Genomic DNA, 21,426 nt, shown 5'->3' with positions numbered 1-21,426 from the left:
GTAATCATAGGTCATAAAATTCATTTTCCAATYGTTGCATGTTAGCAGGTAGAATTGATGGCAGTGGGAGTTTACTCGCTCACCTATGGATTCTCAAAAGGCAGCCTGATCTGCGTCCTCTTTTCCTCCATCTTTTCTTCACGCAAATGACGGGGATTTGGGCCTGTTCCCAGGAGATCAGTATATCCTTCTCGTCGTACTCGTTAAAGGAAAAAGCTTCTTCCAGTTCGTGGTGAGTAATCCCAGTTCTGATGTACAGAAGTTATTTTTGGTCATAAGAGACAGTAGCAGCAACATTATGTAGAAAATAAGTTAAAAAATAAGTTACAAACAACGCAAAAAAACTAACAGAATAGCACAATTGGTTACGGGCATGTAAAATGTCAGCCATGCTCTTCGGTGTCATCTTAGCAAGACAAATACTACAGTGTGTGTGTGTGTGTGTGTGTGTGTGTGTGTGTGTGTGTGTGTGTGTGTGTGTGTGTGTGTGTGTGTGTGTGTGTGTGTGTGTGTGTGTGTGTGTGTGTGTGTGTGTGTGTGTGTGTGTGTGTGTGTGTGTGTGTGTGTGTGTGTGTGTGTGTGTGTGTGTGTGTGTAGAGGGGCAGGACCAATCTTCAGCATTGGATGGCAGGCTCCAAGCAGCGTGAGAATCTTCTGACCTGCTTTGTTGTGGAAATGAAATTGAAATGGGGGGGACAGACTGTTACACTGTCGCAGGGGGCTGCTGCATTGTCCCTGTCCCTTGGGAGCTTGGGTGAGGAGAGTTGGTGTGGGGGCCTGAGGGGTATAGAGAAGGTTAGTACTGCTCTGCCTACATTCACAGTGTCCAGTGCAGAGACTCGTATTGGATGCAAGAATTTGTTTAAAAAATAAATAAAACATTTAAAGAGTATTGCAGGATTGAAAGGGGTATACACAAGGGGGAAGTATAAGAAGACGTTTGAATAAATAGAAAGTGAGTTATTGCTAGAAAAGAGAAGAAGACTGGAGTAGTATGTTAACTGAATGACACATTCAGCATCAATACGACATTTCTTTGCTGAAGGAAATGCATGTGGTACAGAATACCAGATACTGATGATGAAAGCGTTACGAAAATATGTAAAAGCACAATTTCAAACTCTGCAAAACTCCAAACTCTGCTAAACTAGAGAACTAGAAAAGACAGATAACACATAAAACACGAACAGCAAGTGTTGATCACATGGTGTGGGAGCAGACTGAGCAAGTGTGGGAACCCAATTGCAGGTGAAGCATCCTTCTGTGAGAGACAGATGAAGAAAAGGAGAGAAAAGGAGAGAAGGAAAGAAAATATCAATATAAATCAGAGCTATTGTGTCTTTCATTACTCTGCAGATGCACAAAATTAGCTGTTCAATCAAGCTCAGGGAAGAATTCCCATTTTAATGGGCGAGACAAGAATTCCCATTTTAATGGGCGAGACAAGAATTCCCATTTTAATGGGCGAGACAAGAATTCCCATTTTAATGGGCGAGACATGAATTCTACAAGAATTGAACAAGGACACATGAAAGTCAAATTAATTGCCAAGTTATTTTCTAATTACTTCTTCATCTCTCCTTTTTATTGTGTGTTTGAAGATATTTCAATATTTAATATGAATATACTGTTTCATATTCAGTGATATTTTCCTTGCTAAGATTAGACAACACAATAACAATTTAAACTAACTTAAAAGGATATTTCGGGACTTTGGCAATGAAGCCCTTTACCTATAGTATACTTCCCCAGCGTCAGATGAACTTGTGGATACCATTTTTATTTCTCTATGTCKAGTATGAAGGAAGTCAGAGGTAGTTTTACGAGCCAATGCTAACTAGCTCAGCGCAAAGACTTGAGGTCTTCAGGATCTGCATGCATGCAACATCCCAAACTATCCCTTTAACAATTCAAACTGATATAAACAAAGAACAAAAGACTACTACTATTTCAATTGGGGAAAGTTGATGGAATCGACAGTATCAAAGTTTGAATGGAAGAGGAACTCTGAAATTATATGGACATTAACTCTCCCACTCTGCCCAAGAGGTCAAAGATGCCGAATCTCCCTGACTGTTTCTCTGTGCTTCCCTGTGAGATTGTTTGGCATAGAATGTCAGCTTTTGAGCATTCACACGCCGGCCTGGGTTTTGGGCTCTGAAGACTCAGCTCCTTGTTCTCCCCTTTCGTGACCTTCACCCCTGGAGTGAAAAAAGGGGGGGGGGGGATTGTGGGATAGGTGCTGGTGCAGAAAAACAGCTGTGAGAGGTCAGGGGTCATCGCCCCCAAGGACTGCAGCGTTGCCGTGGCTCCCAGCTTTGTGCTGCCGACTCAATGCGCTGCCGGACCATGAAATTCAGAGGGAGTGCAGATGTGAGAGAGGAGTAGAGAGGGGGATAGAGATAGCTGCTCGTGAGAGGAATAGAAGGGGGATAGAGAGAGTTGTTAGAAAGGGGAATAGAGAAAGGTGATGTGGGACTATTGGGAACAGAGAGGGGGTGGAGCAGGCTAGTATATTCTATACTGCATGTGTTCCCATCTAGAGTGAGCATGAATTGATGACCCATTTAATAAGCCAGAGCATTGATGTTAATCAAACACACAGAATAATCTTGTCTAATTAATGCAGTGTATTATTTCCGTAATCTCGTAGTGCTGAAGAAATCTACTGTTGCTTGGAAACGTTTGATCATTTCTAAAAGTACAACCAACAGACAGCATTACCACAAAACCCCAGGCACTAGAGAAGTGTAGACAAAGAAAAGTATAATAAAAGAGCATAGAAGGAAGAGAGAAGTAAAAAAAAAAAAAACGGAACATCAAGAACTCTTTGTCTTTTACATCAAACACCCTCTAAACGTTTGTGGCTTTGCATCATAAAAACGCAACTATAACACCCATCATTCAACGAATCCCCCCACCGTACATACTCTATAGCTAACACACTTAGTCGCAATCCACAAACAATCTTGCCACTTTTCTCACGGTCTTCTCAGATCATGGTCCACTTTGTACCTAGTGATGGGTCAAGCTGTCCTAAAACTATAGTCCTCCTGGCACGTTAGGGCTAGAGAAAGCCATTGTGGGCCTTTGTGTGGACAGAGCCAGTGGGACTGGCAGGGAGAATAGGCTGGGGAGGAGGCGATTAATGGGGGTTGGTAGAGGAGTAAAGGGTATTTAAAAAATGAGATGCCAAGTCATTGGAAGAAACCTCCTAAATGAATAGCAAACTAAGGCCACAAGTCGGTTGCTAGGGAGTAGGAGCAAATGTCACCTAATGCCCATGCATACACAAACACCACAAACACCAATTGTCCCCAAGTGAGCCCTGTAGCATAGCTAGGGCCAGAGGGGCAGTGAAGAGGCTGCTGGGAAACAGACGTGCTCTGGGGGCGAGTTTCTGATCATAACAAACAAAGAGGGGGTCCCAGGACCCAGCATTGGAGAACCCGCTGCGGTGAATACATCATTGTATGGAGCTCCTCAGTGTGACAAGGTCCTAAGAGGACACAGCTAAATGGGGGCTTTTCATTATTCAGCATTCCCCATTGGGAGAGAATGCTTGTTGTAGGGGTTGTTGTTTTTAGAGATTTATGTAAAGTCATTTTTTTCCAAGTACAGCCAATGCTATTGTGGAAGGGCCCTGCGGGTAATTAAGCAACAGATAATGAACTTAATTGAAAATGAGTGGTGAATGGCGGCCTTCTTGTTGCTCTGTTCTGCTCTTGTGCAGGCTCCCCAGTCTTGTGGAAGAAGAAAAAGTGGAAAGAGAAGCAGAGACAGAGAAGAGAAAAAAGACAAGGGCACTCTAGAAGCATTCGCCTCTCAAGCTTTTTGTCTTCAGAACAGGAGTCCTTTCAGGGAACCCTTTTTCCTTTTCTAATAGTCTTTTCGTGTGATAGTCATCTGAATTAAATACAAGATTGTCAGCTCACTTACTTTGCAGGTTATATTATATTTCAAGGGGTTACTCGGTTGGGAAAGAACCAAATATCTATAAATGTGGTTTGAGAAATAGTTCAAACCAATAACCTCCCTTCAATTTTAACTGTCATTCAACATTATACGGAAAGAACAAGGTTTTTGTTATGCTGTTAGCTAAACAATGTGTTAGATTAAACATAATTTTGACGTGGTGAAAAATACAGATACTGTACTTGCTATTGCACAATTCAGATACTGTGCTTCAGAGAGACAGAGTATATTTCATGCGCACATCATGTCAGTGCGAACCATTAAACGTTACACACATTACTGCCAGTCACGCATTACACCAGATATGTCCACCATGGGAGCAATCGTAGCCTACCGTTTCCCAACCTCAGATATCAAATATTTGAGCTCACTCTTGTCAGTCAGCAGCTCTGGTGTTGATAGTTCCAGCCTGAAATATGAAATGCTGCTTTGCCAGATGGGAAAGGTCCATAGGTAAGCTAACTCACAGACCTTGTAGCTGAAGCCCACCCACATTTCATTGGACCTGGGCTAAATGTCAGGAAAGCAAAAGAGGCATAACCTTGTATAACATATGCCAGAATATATTCTGCCGTACAAGTACCAGAAATACAAAATATATTATATGCTGTACCACAGACAAAAGCGTGTTCATGTCTCATCTAATTGCAAATGGAATCCCTTTTCTTAAAACCACTTCTTGTAGAATAGTGTAATACTATCAATGCCCAGTGTTAACATTGATTATCTCTCCTTTTTGGGCAATCTCACCCATACAGGCAGCAGCTGTCCACTCCACTCCAGAGGTATGTGAGGAGGGGGAGCTGAGGTTGGCGCGCTACAGTTACAGGCAGTTACACACAGACCGCACAAAGAGGAAGTTGGTGCAACATGACACTAATAAAAGCAGATCTCTTTAGGCAACTGTGGGAAGGGAAGGTCTGAGTCGAACCCAGAGCACGCAGGCTCGTACCATAACGTGATTAGGATGAGGGCTGTGAACTTGGCTGGAGGCATGTTGAGTGTCAGAACAAAACCATGCTTTGCTGCAGCTCCCGCTGTGAAAGAGACAGATGTATTCCTCTCGACAACAGGCGTCATTCAGTCCCCAGCCACCTTCCACAGTAACCACTCAGCGAATTCTCCGTTTCGATGTTACACTCTTTTCTGCTGTCCTTGTATTCATCCCATTTTCTTCCTTCCTGTTATCTGTTCTATACATCTCAAGCCTGTTTCGGTCATGGCAAGCATTGTTCTGTCATGGGTGTCCTCATCTTCTGTACAAATAGCGTAATACTATTTTAGAATGTTTGGTCAGTCTTTTTTGTAGATATCCTCAAAAAACTATTATTCTGTGTGTCTGATTTAAATAAATGACTATGCTATAAGTAGTTGTAACAGGKCATCTTTATGTTCATTTGGAATCACCTCAGACAGCTTTATGTGACTTGACTTTGACGTGTTCAAACCTCTCTGGTCTACACAAACCTAGATGTTAACCCACTCCCAGCGATGTTGTTGTAGCGCTAACTGACAGTGGTTGGAGCCGTTTGCCCCGAGGCATCACCCGTTACGGCTGGGCTAACCACAACATCTTGCACAGTGGATATCAATTTGAGCGAATGGAAGTGGGCATAGAGGGGAACCTGTTATCAGCACCACAAGCCTTCACACTCTGTAACCCCTCTACRCTGACATTCCACCACATCTAGATGACACAATTCAGAAAATCAACATGAGTTCTCCATTTATGACAGGTTAATGGTAATATATAATCAGGCAAAATAGAGGGTGCGTGCGTGTGTGTGTACTCATGGGAGAAAGGGTGACTTTGTGCCTTTAACTTGTATGTGTTTGCATGTGTGTTTGTGTAAAACGCTTACTCCTACCAGTATGTCGACTCTCATCGTGTGTCCACAAAGCTCGATCATACTGTATGTCGTCATTCATACAAAGTCAGAAATTTGTGAAAAGGACATGTAAACAAACAAAAACAAACAGAAGTGGTTGTGTTTTCTGTAAGAAAGCCAAGTTTGTCTGCTTGTCTGTGTGTGTGTCTGGGCAGCCGTGGGGGTGAAGCGGAGCAACCAGACCAGAGCTCCAGCCCTTAGACCGCACCATCACCCGGTCTAGCCCCCAGTCTACCACCCAGCAATTATGTCACCAGGTGCTTGCGGCTGGGGACCTGCTGACAGGAGGCACGTGTGACTGTACAGACCACCGTCCCCTATATGCCCCAAACCACTCGGACTTACTAACTATCCCACAGCCAGGCGCTCCATCATTTTACTAGCCTATTAATCTCAAATGCTGAGCTCATTTAAAAGGGTTAAAGAACCCCACCCATCCCTTCCACACCACCTTACTTTAAAGTCCCTGCTCTGCAACTGGTGTTGAGTTACGAGGTGCCCCCCTACCCCTCCGCTTTGGGACAGTAATGACAACATTAACTGTAAAAGGCCTGTGTTGACTTTTCACTGTACGGCCCCCTTCAGAGCCCTATGAGGCAGGACCAGTGAAGGCTATGAGGGAATATGTTGACCTTGGCCTCAGCTAGAGGTGGCTGCACACGCAGGCCTCCAGGATAGAAACAGAGAGGCCCAAAGTCAAATATGTTCCCAACCCCATCTGGAGAGGGGGTTATACACAGTGTTTAAAAGGATAGCTATTGAGAATGTCTGGCACATGTCGAGAGCCCACGTTTACTAACCCCACACGTTCTATCCAGTGTTTTTTTACTTTGGATGTAATGTTGACATTCCAAACATTTGGAACAAGTACCAAGCAACGGGCCAGGCGGCCGGGGACTTTCAAAGAAAATACATATTGGAGGATATATTTTAAACCAAATATGAAGTCACCTCGGCGGAAGCCAGAGAAAATAATAATAACTTTCATAATGTAGTATGTCCAGGTGCACTCTCATTAGTTTCGTAAAGAATAACAATTAAATCCCCTCAGTGTATAACTTTTCAACCATGTCCTCTCTCATGCACTCAGGCATCGACTGACTTGACCGACTTGAAGACAAAACACGTCTTCAAGACAGTCAAATGTTCCATTTGGTATATGAGTTATGATTGTGCTTCCTCTAAACTTCCCGAATGTAATACTTAAAGGAATTCAGTATTATTCGGTTATTCAGTGTTATTCGGTTTCACTGTTCACATTTGTTAAACCCACTTTCTAGTAAGGTGCTGTTTGGAGAAGGCGAGGCATGAAAGATTAGCATGACGAAAATGCTGGATTAGCCTAACCAGCCTAACTACCTACATCATTCATGCTTAGCACACAGGAAAAAGGGGTCGGGAATTCTCATAGGCAACAATGCACTGTATATTAATGCCATTTATGGTGAATATGATGAATGTTCACAACTCCACCATTCTGACAGCCATGGTTGGCTTGTTAGTGTTCTTACACTAACTGCCTACGGTTACACTGACTAAACACATACGTGGTCTGTAGCCTGTGTACACAGATAGGCTTTATCAGAGCACAGACATCATTCAAAGGTAAAAAAACAGAATCTCTTTAGGGCAGCGTTTCTTAAACTATGGGTCGGGACCCAAAGTGGGCCCTGGGCATGATAGAGGTGGGTCATGAGTTATGAGAATAAATCTATAATCACACACTATGTCTTCTTAATTTGGGTCAACGGAGGATGATTTTGGCTCATGGAGACGGTCAATTTCTCATTTGGGTATCGAGCTGAAAAAGTTTAAGAGCCCCCTGCTCTAGGGGACACCGTTGAACACTCCCAACTGTTATTTTAGATGTGCACTTTTCCTGAGATGAGGCGTTTCCTCCGGTAGTACTAGCAGATTCATAACTGCCACTGCTGCAATACAGTCACTTCGAAACCACAGGGGACTGCACTGCTAGCAAGTATCTTATTCTGTTGTCTGTTATTTATTTGACTTACGGTCATTGCTATGTCCCAAATAGTCAGACCCAAATGATGCTGGATTACTCTTGCATCTGTTCGTGAATGTATAACAGCCAAATAGAATACTGAGAGATCAAGTAACCTTTATCAACATCATAACAAAATCCTCAGTGGTGTTTAACGGCAAACTGTAATCTCTCTGATTTGCACCATGTGGGCAGTCTGCAATTTGACTCTGAAGTCACAGTGTCCAACTCCCGAAAGCACATCACATGGCCATCTGACAAACTTGGCCTGTCACTTTGGGGCCTTAACAGGAAAGGGAACGTGCTATCAACAGCTGAGGGCGATGAAAGAACAGACTGGCACAGACAGAGAGACAGGCCCCCATTAGAATAACAGCAACAGCTGCTCAGGAGAAGGAGACTGGTCTCCTTTAGCACCAAACAACACCTCACTGATTCTCACACCCAGGGAACCCAGACTCTGTGTAAGCGCTCCAGACAGCACCAGTCCTCAATAATGGCGCGAGCACAGAGTGCCTTAACTGAAGTACACCAGTTGTGAAAAGCAACTGCTTGGAGGTTTGAGCCAGGGTCCCTGTGCAGATGGACATTTGCTGGTTTAGGGGCATGATTAAAAAATATTTTTTGCCAATTTTGTGGCTGATGTCTTGTGTTCCCTTGTGTTGCTGTTTACGGAGCGTGTGTTTCCATTGCTAACTTTGATGTTACAGATTTGTCCGCCAAAAATGCCTGCATAGTGAACAGTTTGTCTCAATAATGCATACAGATATGTGGGAAAGCAATTGCTTATTTAAAATGTTTGTTTTTATGAAATCAAATCTGAAGGAAAAGGAAACCGCACACTGCTCTTGATAGTATCACCGATATTTAATAAGCTTACGTATCGGCCACACGGCCTTCGTCAGAGCTTTTTTTTTTTATGAAATCAAATCTGCAATTCCACCACCACAACAAGCATATTGTAAACCAACCAGAGTCGTCTCGGTCCTCCATGGTCAGCAGTGTTGTGTCACAGCAAGCAGCAGTTTGCAGGATACGGCAGGGAGGCCCCACAAACTGAGTCCAGCCAGGCTGGAGCTGTTTCCTGGAAACGGGAAAGGGTCTGGCGGGAAAGAGACGAGAGAGGATGAGGGGGTGGCACTTTGGTGTCTATACACTTCTGTGAAAGCAGTGTGTGTGTGTGTGCGTGCGTGTGTGTGTGTGCGCGTGCGTGCGTGTGTGTGTGCAGCCACCTCCTCGGCTCTTGTCCAAACACATTCCACAGTTCCTTGTCACGCTTTTACTGGAAATAGAGGAAGCTAGGGCTACTGTGATCTGTGATGGGAGGGGCTATCATTATTCCTGATTGGGGGGGGGGGGGGGTTGGAAAACACTTTAGGAAGTGGAGTGGAAGAAGGGGGGCTGAAAGTAAAGAATCTGGGGAACTGTGAAAGAAGGCCTGGAGAATAGGAGAGAAAAGGGAGAGCGAGATGGAAGAAGGGTAGTGTTGTGTAGCAAAAGCCAGAGGAGCTTTGTAGGGCTTCACATCCTCGAAGGTCATATGTTTGCAGGTGAGAGTTTTTTGTCATGATTCTTGTTCTGGATGCAGCTCTGCAGAGTGGTCACTAGTTGGCACAGCCACAAACCTAATCTTAACCACACTGCTAACCCTAACCATGAGTTAAGACCAAAAAACAAATGTTCGCTTTCATGAATTTATATAATATACAGCAGCCAATTGTGACTTTGCAGCTTGCCTATCGAAGGGYAAATCACTCAGTTCTGCCTCCAGGACAAGACTCATGACAATAAACGTCATCCTGCTGTATGTTTGTGGTGTGAAAAGTGTGACAGGGTTCTGTGATTGAGTGGACAGTTGAATAAATCTGTTGATCCAGTTCTAAATGTTAATGTGTAAAAAAAAACTTGAAAGGGATAGACAGACCTCATTTATGCACATCAGTGAAACATATGATATAACATAATATTCAATAACATTAATATTATAATATAACATTTCAAATTGACAACATACCACAAAGCACAGGACTTACAAACGGTGGTATGATGGCTCGGTGGAAGTGTTCACACATAGCATTGGCACATGATTGTCACCCCATTTGCTGATCATCAAAGTTCAGTGCCTTTGTCATTTTTAACACACCACTAAAACACTGATACGAGGAGGACCCCCATCTGAAACCTCAAAATAAAATATTTGCATGTTTAGTAACTGTTTTTATACTTTAAGTTACAATAATGACTACAATGTAGTAGTTACATTTACATATTTGGAGGGGAGGTACTTCCCTTACCAATAAGAGGCTGTCAAAAATTCTAGCCTATTGACTGCCAGGAAATATTTGTAGGAGAGTTGGTTTTCTAGTGTAGGGATAACACAAATTATTTCACAATTTACCTTCTATGCATTGCTGTTAAATCCCACATAGGCCCATGCTTACATACAGTGCATAGAGTGAGATAGCCTTCTGTGATCCCTACTGGGACCACCATACAACACTGGGTGACAACAATAGGCACTACCTATGCAAACAGAGCCATTCACATCCATTCAAGTCCACCTGAATATGGAAATGCCCCAATTGACACACAATCCATGAGAAAGGCCAGGTAGGGAAGGCTCAGGAAGGGTTTGCTGAGCTAAATCGTCAGTGAGAAAGGCCAGGTAGGGAAGGCTCAGAAAGGGTTTGCTGAGCTAAATCGTCAGTGTGGCCCATCTATTGCCTAAAAATGTGCATATGCGTGGTGTCATGCCCTTACCAATATCTCCATATTGTTTTCCTAGGGTGGACTTGCCATTCTGAGTCTCATACACTTATTACATCCAAGCATTTAATGGAGGCTTCCATCTAAAGGGATGCTTGGCGCACATAAGATGATATTGATAAGTGGTTACCAATGCCAGTAGAGGGAGTAACACATAACTTGTGTTGCAGAAATACTCCCCCCAACTCTCAAAGTTTATCACGTGTTTGTTTGGGTCTTCTTGAAGTCAACATGTTGGGACATATACTAGCCCATTATGGCTAAGCTTAAAATGTAACATCCACACATGCAGTAGACAGGGGCTATCTCTGTGATTAAAGGAGTTAAGTTCTTATTCGTACACTGACAAGAGATTTAACGTACCGCCTGATGCTCTCTCTGACCTAACATCAATGTTGCCATTGGTTTCCCTTTCAAATGTACCATGTATCATACCAACCCTAGTGCATCCAGAAACAAACACACGTGTGTATGCACGCAGAAGAGAATAGGGACCCGGACAGGGAAGTCAATGCCAGGGAAGTTCCTGTCTGTCTATGTGTTCTGGACATCCCTGACACATGCTAAATAGGGAACCTCCAACAACGTCAGGGTGTTTTACAATTGTTGCCGCTCTGTTGACATTGTTGTTTGTATGAGCTAATCCTTCACCTGTGTGTGAGTGTACGACTGTTTGCTGTGAAACTGTGCCCCTGCGTTAAATGAGGGGCTTGTTTGTCCCTGAGCGGATGTCTGTGGGAACCTCACGTTATCCTGTCCCCCAGAACAACACAGACAGGGACACATCTCTGAGGACTTTACACACAGGAAAGAGCCCTCATCCTACAGGTATATGTGCCTGTTCCTGTAGCTATTGACTGTGCTGAGAAGGTGAGCTATCTCTCGGGCCGGCCGGCATCTGAGCCCTGGCATGGTCCTCCTTCCCCATCCGGCCCTCCGGAGCTCCAGACGTGTTTACAGCCAGGCCACTGCCAGGGACATGTTTATCTGAGCCGCATAGCGTATTTCTGTCCTGGCATACGTAGGGCCACAACAAAGGGCCTCTTGTGAGGGCCGCACAATGAAGGCAGGCCCGGGTCGTTTGGGGGGGGGGGGGGGCGAAGGCTGTGGGGGCGGGGTTGGAGCTCCAACAGAGGCTCTGGGGCTGTTAAGGGGGGGGACTGGAAAGTCAGTGAAAGGGGGGAAGAAAAAGGAGGAGAGAGAAAAGGAAAGGGCAGCAGGATAGTTTGTGCATTACTAATAAATGACACTGTGGATGGCATTTCAGACACAAGCCGCAAAAGACTTCCCTTTGTAACAACAAGAAAGCTAGCCGGTAATGCTCGTGCAATTATGGCTTGGAATAACCATATCGTGACTTTTTAACCATTTCTTCATTATCATCACATACAATGATGTTATTTAAACATGTTTTAAATTGACAGAATCATGTCAGAACATCAAGATTATATTATGTGTAATGAGAAGTAGCATGCCGAGGCAACACATGCCAAGATGTGTCTCCCTGTCATAAAAGCATTTTATTTATAGTTTCAACAGTTTCTCTTCTGCAATGTGACCGTTCTCTGTCGCCCACAACTGCTAAAATTTGACAAACTAATTCACAGACTCGGTTAACCGTATTGCCTGTATAAAAACTGCCCATCAGGCTTTGCCCACTTGTTTTCATCTCCTGTGGGGAGTGGGTCCTGTTCAGGTCCAAAACCTCACTGCTACCGTTTACCTCTCTGAGCCCTGATAGCCAGGCAGTGGGTTACGTAACAGCCACCGCACACCGGAATCAGTTTCTAAGTCATTCCTTCCTGCAAGAAAAACAATACATCTACCAGTCATGATTATGGGCAGATAAGGGCTAAGACCAAACAGTTACAGCAACTGACCACAAACGCTGTCGGGCAACCACTGAGCATCACAGTTATTTAACCGTGCCCACACTGTAATTCTCATGAAACACTCACCGTGGTCATAAATGTCATAAATAATTACTGGCGAAAACACAACATTTTACTGGCAAAATGTTGCTGCGGCTTTGCATAAGAGTATGTCTATTGAATAGCAGCTTGGAGATGCATCAGTGGTCTGCTTTACTAAGACAAAAAAGGTCCTAGGAGTCAGACACAATGAAGAAGCTGAGACGTACCCATTGAGGGTCAAAGGCAAATGTGAGACATTTGTGTGATGCTTACTTTAACAGCTATTGCACTCCCTCTTCTGTGATGGCTCTGCCATTGTGACCTGATTGTCTAATCATTAACAAAGCCCTTTCCCTCCATCCACCACTATAGATCCATGCACAGGAATCTGTGACAGAGGCCTGCTGGTTTGGCTCACATACAGCATGGCCAATCAGAGGGAGAAGGGTCCATCTGCATAATCCCATTGTTGCCCAGTGAGCACCATCGCTCAAGCATAATTGGGGGAACCATACCAGTCCTCCAGGAGGACATTGATTGTGCCTTGATAATTGTCACTTTTCAGAGTTGGGCCATCATTGTCTCTTTTCTCTCTGTCTGGGAGGCTATGGATGCCCCTCCATCTTTCCCTCCACCTCCACAGCCTCACAAAACAACACGAGATAAAATAAACCGCTTCAGGAGAGTGGTAGAGTGCACAATGTCTAATAGACAGATACCAACATGAGGTAAAGCTATAAAATAGCATTTAAAATGAGCCTATAGTACTATGAATCAGACTCCCTCATCAGACAGTCCTTAAAACAGCAATATACTGTCACCTGGCAGTATAGTGAGTTTTTTCTCACTGTTGTCGCTWAAGACAATTGACACTGTCTCTTCATTGTGTAGATAGACTTTAATCTGGTTTACTGACACTGTGACTCGACAAACAGCAACCCTGGTTTCAGTTGCTTGTCTTTTCATGCCCTAATTAAACAACCCTCCTCCTTATCTACTTCAAAACAAGTGTCATCATGGGATAGCAGACTTTTTGCTGGGCCCTATCTTCGTTCTTACAGAATGGTATGAAGTGTTGACTCTACTGTTGACGATAAGGCATCATAGTGGTTTAAAGGGACAGTGCTTTCTGTTGACTGAAGATTCTACGTAAATGTTTACAGAGTGTTTTAGATGTTTTTACWCAGGCACTATGCATAATGATGTAGGTTTTACGGTTGTTTTCAGTCCGCATCATCAAATGTCAGGTAGGGAGGGAGAGAGCGAGTCAGAACGAGGCCTACGTTCATGCAATGACAGATCAGGAGACATACAGATGTAGGATCTTCATTTGAGGCAGTTTTCTAGAGCAGGAAAATAATCCTGTAGCAACAGGAAATGTGTATTATAATGTGAATTCGAATTAATTGTAATTTTTGTAATGGTCTTTTTAAACCTCAAATTAAGGTTTAACCTTGTGTGATCAAATTAAGGTCGTACATCTGTAGTGAACTAAACACCAAATGAATTAAGTTGCCGTTCAAAGTGTTGGAGTTTGTAAGCTTTTCCCATCCCTTGTAAGAATTTGCCCTTGGATTTGCCTTCACTATCTTTCAAACGTTTGAGTATGCTCTCCCACCTACTGTGAACATAATAAACCTGTCTCGTTGGACTTTTCTCCAAGGTCTCTGGTAGAATGTGTTCTGTTCTGTGCATAAGGTTTAGAAAAAGAGAACATAAGCCTGTAGTCAGCCAGCAGGGTTCGGATAGTTAGGAAGCATATTGCATTTCATACAACCACCTCTGTTGTCTGCCAGACAGGTGAATGTGTCATCTGCCCTCTATTTTCCTGTAAACATTCAAAACAATACTCCCATCACTTTACCTCCAAAAARCCCAAACAGTTCAACTGCTTCCTCTCCCTCAGCACCTTGTTGTGGTTTGTGCTTGTGTTATGGCATCCATTTACAACTGAATACCTGAAATAACATCYTGGGTGAAGGGCATTGTACATTTCCTCTCTCCTGCAGACATGGTTTCATATTCAAATCTGGGCCTTTGACGTGCCAAGCAAGACACAAAATACATCCCCATATTATATTAGACCATAATGACCCACAGTTCAATGGGTGAAAGAGATGAACGTGTGCTCACCATTGCATGTGGCAGCAGTCACATCCAATAAAAACAAAACAAATAATTATATTGATGCTTCACTTTCCCATGATTTACAGCCACATCATATATCATGAATTCATTTATGGCATATATCAATTTATTTAGACCAACATAACTAACCCCACTAATAGACCGCTAGTGCAAATATGTGGCTTTTTGGAATTAGATTTAAACTATGAGTTATAGGCTATAGAAGACCTATATGTTCAACTTCGACATGTTTGTTTAATGTTTCCGGATTAGAGTATCAAAGTGAATGGGGGGAGAGAAGCCTACGACTACAACTCAAGAGGAGTCCCCTCCACGCGAGACACGCCTTGTCACCAAAATGTGGGTGGAGCTAGGCCTCCTCAACTATTTATTGGGATTCCAACAGATGGCTGAGAAACTTCAGAAGCGCTTGATTAGAGCGTCTTCCTGCACCAACACAGAACACACTCTACTGTGAAGTGGGATAACCTGCCAGAGGCATCAGCACAATGCCATCCGACTTCCTAACGCCGTTTTTGGAACTGGAGGATGAGTTCTGCAAGGTAAGAATACGTTTTTAAATGTGTATTAATACATTAGGCTATGCAGGATATGTCTGAAAGTTATACTGAGGAATTAAAATGGTAAATAATAAAATACAACATTTTATCATTTTAACTTGGATTCGTATGTGCATCTTTTAATCAGTTTTTGCCTAAAAAGAAAAGGCTTCAAACTTTCTCATTCACGTGCGTAACGGTATCCATTAGTCATTCATTCCTTGCCAAACCAAGCGCATTATAGTCAACTTTCGGGCTATTGTGTTTGATTGCAGTTTACAGTTTATTTGGTTCAGCATATATTTACATTTTATTATCTTGACCATGGCTTGAATCCCCGGTCTTGGAATGTGACTTCATTCCTCTCTTGTGTGATAGAATTTCCGTGGTCTGGACATGCCAGATGGCGCACCAGCCACCACGCAGATGCAGCGCATCGTGGGATTTCAGCGCAGACACTCACTATGCCCGGTCACCCTGCCCAACTCAAAGTTCAACAGCAGCATTGTGGACCCAATCGGCGAGCCAGCCTACTGGGCCCTTACTAACACTGCTAACCAGCAGTGGAGCCTGAAACATCAGCAACAGTTGCCCCGCTCCTCTCTCAACAACATCCCATTCCGTGTAGACCGTTCGGTCAGCATGATAGAGGGCCATGTTAGCAGCCTCGGGTACAACGAGCAGCAGCTCCCCACCACCCCTCCTCTGATGCCCCCACCCGGTCTAAGTATCAGCACCTGCTCCCTGTCATCTCCAAAGTCCCTCGCCCCCTCCCCTCCCATCTCCACCCGGTACAAAACCGAAATGTGCCGCACTTACGAGGAGAGTGGCACCTGCAAATACGGAGCCAAGTGTCAGTTTGCTCACGGCATGGATGAGCAGCGTGGCTTGAGCAGGCACCCAAAGTACAAAACCGAGCCATGCCGCACGTTCCACACCATTGGCTTTTGCCCCTATGGCGCGCGATGTCACTTCATCCATAACGCAGACGAGCAGCTCGGGCCGGATGGAGGAACGCCACCTCAGCGACTAAAGATAAGAGAACGCCCACAGCTGCTGCGTCACAGCATCAGTTTCGCTGGTTTCTCCTCTCCCCAAGCACTGACCGGATTCCATCCCGTTCCAGAGCCCATGCTGTTCTCTAGGGCTTCCTCAGTATCATCCCCGCCCTCCACAGGTAGTCCAGAACTGCTGTCCCCATTGTTTCCAGAACCTGCTACACTGAAGCACAACTATCCGTTCTCGTCTGACTGCGGAAACGACCAGATTAATAACAACCCTCACTTTTATACTATCACTGACTCTAAGTGCCAAACTGTCTGTGCGCAAAAGTCAGCCGCACAGAACTCTCACCGCAATGCCTTCTRATTCACTGGACTGCCTGCCCTGCAGCGGTGTGCTTCACCGGACTCTCTCTCCGACCAGGAAGGCTACACCAGCTCCAGTAGCCTGAGTGGTTGTGAGTCCCCTGGACTTGAGGGCAGACGTCTCCCCATCTTTAGCCGCCTCTCTGTCTCAGATGACTGACCTTCAACTGCATATTACTGTCTCATCCTAGCAGGAGTTCTGACCAATGTTTTAAAGCTATAGCCGACATATTTAAAACAATATATCATAACGTCCATGTATACTGTTGTATACCCGTATTAGCTACTATGGGTGGCTCAACTAGCTTTACAGTATCCGTGATGTCTTTGCTGAGAGAGTTCTGTTGAGGAATTTTCTGTACCCATTTTGAAAAAAAGCGTGCAGGTAATGATCATTTTGGGCTTGGTATAAGGACAAAATTATTGTCTACACGTGTGCTTTTTACAACTCCAATGGTTCTTCTTATAGCCTTGCCCTTTTAGAGTGTAACCAAAGCTGAACATAGTACCTTGTCTTGTAGGCAGAGTAAATGTTGAAACGTATCCCAAAATGTAGCTAGGCCTACTGTAAACAAAATGTAGCCTTCAGTAAAGGKAACTAATTGACAGTATTATCAAGTAGTCTAACCATAGGGCTTTTTGGAGATTTATTTATTTTGTATGTTTTGCAGAGTTTGTTTACGATTGTGTTATGCATTTGTATGTGATGCAGAAGAATATGCTCTACTCTTGGCTTTGTTTGAGCTATATAGCTTTAGAACTCTGAGTTGCTTGAGTGTAGACACTGCCAGGACCATGTCCACCAGCATCTCCTTATGCCAGTGAAAGCAATACTTGTGTTACAAGTTACCTTGTTCAATCAGTAAATACATGTATTGCCCTCACCGGTCATAATAAGTCATATGTCCTTACCCAACAAGTGCATTTCAGCATTTAGTTTGGGTTCAACGTTTCAACGTTCAAGTTCCTGATACATTCATCCAGTTTTGCTTACTCAGCGAGACAGGATTCTCATACACAATTTTGTGACTGTTTATAACATATTATAAACATGCTCTGTGGTGTTACATGAGCTAATAACATAGGCAAGCAATGTTGCCACAGTGACAATGTATGAGTAATATGCGTTACGTCAACATGTTGGTCTCTTGCACACTAACTGTTATTAGACAAAGTGGCATGAATTACTATGTGTATTTTATCTTACGAGGAACTTGTCTTTTGTGAGCCAAGAGTGTTTTTTGTAGCTCATTTGCAGCAAGAAAGGACTGTGATTGTCTTTACTTTTAGCCTTAACTGTGATGGAAAAACAAACAAGGCTTTGCATTTGTTAAATTAAAACTTATTTATTTTGTTTTTTCAAAGCAAAAATGATACTTTCGGTTTTGTTGGTTTCTATATAATTTAAGTGTATTGTTTACATTCTATGGGATATGAATCCCTGTCTCTATCTTAATATATTTTTACCTGTTTTGTTCAAAATAAAACTCTGTAGGAAATCACTGTCTCACTGACTTGTTTAACTTAGAGGCACACTGCACTTCATACCATCACTGTTATGCAATAAAGTGATATTATTACTCATCTTAGAAAAAGTGACAATAACAAATACGAAAACTCGTTTTAAATGATTTATGCTTTCTAAGAGGGATAAATAGTAGGATCACATGTTTGTAATGGAGATTGAACAAGAATGACTCTCTGCACAAAATGAGAACATGATACAAACATTTTATTTTATTTGGACAAAGACAGAGGGGAACAGACAGAAGGGTTTCATGTGTGTATTGTTTGGCTTTGTTTTGGCATTCTGGTGTTAGCAGATTGAGAACATCCCACTGCTGAATAATCTCAGACAATAGCGATTGGCCATTCTATTGAAAAATTGGGGTGGAGGGGGTTACTGCAAGACATGAAAAGGCATGGGGCTTTTGTGAGACTGCTCTCTCTTTCTTACTAACATCTGTATGCTAATGCTAGCCCATGGAAATGGGCTGAAGCAGGGGAGGGAGATTTGCAAGTCCATTGAGGAGTCATAGGTCCAGGGAGCAGATTTATTGGGGACTATGAGAAGGGAGGGGGGGGGGGGGGGMGTAGAGGCTTTCAGTTGAATTGTTTACCACGAGGAGGAGGTGTAGCAGAGAATGGGTGTGTGCATTTGTCTGAGAGTTATAAGCAAAGATAATTTAGGTAATACTTGAGACATCGAAGAGAGTAACTGAAAAACCACTGCAAAATTTCCCACCTGTAATCCATAAGAGGATTCTAATGCACTGTCTTCAACAATACACCTTGTGATAATATGCATTATAAATATATGGACCTAGACCTATACATGTATTCACATTATTTGATAGCCTTTTGACCTACTTGCATATGGATAACTATGGAAGTGATGTAGTTGCCAATAGTTCTGGTAGTATATGACATAATCAGAGTGATGTTGTTTAGCATGTATGAGGCTAATGTTGAAGTGCAATTTACTTGTTCTACAATCCCCTGGTTTATTGCAGATGTGCTGCCCTCTAGTGGCGAATAGAATAAAGAGTTTACCTTTGGCAATAAGTAAGATTTCCACTGTATGCAATGTTCAGGGATTCCTCGTGGATGATTTAAACTGACATTGATACGTTTATTCAAGTCATAATTGCAACATATTAATGGTCTCTATTCATCTATTTCACCATCTCACTAACAAGGCACTCAAAAAAAGTGTGATCCTTACCACATATGCAACATAGCCTTTGTCACCTTATATTTGCTAAATTATTTGTGAAACAGGGGGGTTGGAGAGGAGGCAGAGAGGGGGCATAATATTGTCCTGGCGGCATATCAATTCAAAACAGACTGACTGCACAGAGGTGTCTGGGGTGAAGGTTTTCCGTTGGGGACTAGTGTGTATGTGTATGAGGGGAGGTATCCTGGCCATCAGCCAGGACTAGATATTGGGCCCATCCATCCTTGTGCAAACAAGCACACCTCTCCAATGGTTACAACTGTATGAGCAAGCACATGGCAAGTCAGAATCTTTCAGGCATGTATAAATGACTGTGTGTATTTAGATTTTTTTTTGCATGCATTATCTTACGTGCATGTGTAACGGATGTGAAATGGCTAGCTAGTTAGCGGGTACGCGCTAGTAGCGTTTCAATCAGTTACGTCACTTGCTCTGAGACTTAAGTAGGGTTTCCCCTTGCTCTGCAAGGGCCGCGGCTTTTGTGGAGCGATGGGTAACGACGCTTCGTGGGTGACTGTTGTCGATGTGTGCAGAGGGTCCCTGGTTCGCGCCCGGGTCGGGGAGAGGGGACGTAKTAAASTTARACTGTMACATTGARGCTGTTGACCCGSYTCACTGGTRGCTGCGGAAAAGGKGGAGGTTGAAAGGGGGGTGAGTGTAACGGATGTGAAATGGCTAGCTAGTTAGCGGGTACGCGCTAGTAGCGTTTCAATCAGTTACGTCACTTGCTCTGAGACTTAAGTAGGGTTTCCCCTTGCTCTGCAAGGGCCGCGGCTTTTGTGGAGCGATGGGTAACGACGCTTCGTGGGTGACAGTTGTTGATGTGTGCAGAGGGTCCCTGGTTCGCGCCCTTGTCGGGGCGAGGGGACGAGGTAAAGTTATACTGTTACACATGAGCCTGAGGGTGGATGTTTGTGTGTGTGTGTATGTGTTTGGGGGGGGGGTTAACAGTATTATATCTACTCTGAACCTGAAGCAACACCACCACACGGGGTGCTCACTATTTGTTGTTCCTATTTTGTATTTAATATTTGCTTTATTTTCTATATGTCCTACTTACAATCCATACTGACTGTCTACATTATATCTCAAACTATTAGATGTCCCGTCTAGACTATACAACTTTAAATGTGTGAGGGTTTAACTCGCTTACAAAAAGAACAAGATGTTTGGAGCTACTTCGACGTACATCTCTTTAGCTCACCATTCAAGACTCACTTATAACGACGTCAGATATGAATCGATTTCAAAGTAAACACCATGAATATCTTATTCATGTGCTGCTAACGAAACTAAAGGTGTTTTGATTGACTGCCATCAAGGGAAATGTGAAGATTGGGGTGTATGTTAGAGATAATGATGGAAGGTGACTAAACGGATGACAGGCAGAAGAATTTAGCCATCATGAAAGCTGAATACAAAAGTATTACAAGTTCTGAGGAAGTATTTCTCCACTTGAGAACAAGGCAGAAACCTAGTAGACTGTTGGCATGGAGACTAAACCAATCAGAACAGCAGGCAGCAATGAATAGAACAAAAGAATAAGGATAATGCACTCTTTACCCTCCCTTCTCAAATCATTGAAGCCTTAACTACCTTGTACTCTAGCTTGTATACATCTGAGCTCTCTCATGAGCTCTCTCATGAGCTCTCTCTATCTCATGAGATCCTGTTCTTCCTTACTGCTTTGGATCTTCCATCGCTTCTGTCGATCAAGCAATCCATCTAGATGCCTCCGTTTCCTTGCAGGAACGTAAAGACGCTCTTGACTCAAAGCCGAAATCTACAGTGCCTTCAGAAGTATTCACACCCCTTTAACTTTTGAACATTTTGTTGTGTTACAGCCTGAATTTAAAATGGATTATAATGAGATTTTGTGTCGCTGGTCTACACACAACACCCCAAAATGTGAAAGTGGAATTAGGTTTTTTATCTCCTGTCAATAAATATTCAACAAGTATTCAACCCCTTTGTTATGGAAAGCCTAAATAAGTTCAGGAGTAAAAATGTGCTCAACAAGTTATATAATAAGTTGCACGGACTCTGTGTGCAATAATAGAGTTTAACATGATTTTTGTCTACCTCAT

General features: G+C 43.3%; 1 pseudogene; it reads left to right on the top strand.

The window, feature by feature from the left end:
- Positions 1–15,089: 15,089 nt before the first annotated feature.
- LOC111960538 (mRNA decay activator protein ZFP36L1-like) lies at positions 15,090–16,968 on the top strand (annotated as a pseudogene).
- Positions 16,969–21,426: the final 4,458 nt, after the last annotated feature.

This window comes from Salvelinus sp. IW2-2015, linkage group LG4p (assembly GCF_002910315.2).
Source record: "Salvelinus sp. IW2-2015 linkage group LG4p, ASM291031v2, whole genome shotgun sequence".
Classification (NCBI taxonomy): domain Eukaryota; kingdom Metazoa; phylum Chordata; class Actinopteri; order Salmoniformes; family Salmonidae; genus Salvelinus; species Salvelinus sp. IW2-2015.
Note: the sequence above shows the minus strand (reverse complement) of the source record. Positions and strands in the feature narration are given on the sequence as shown.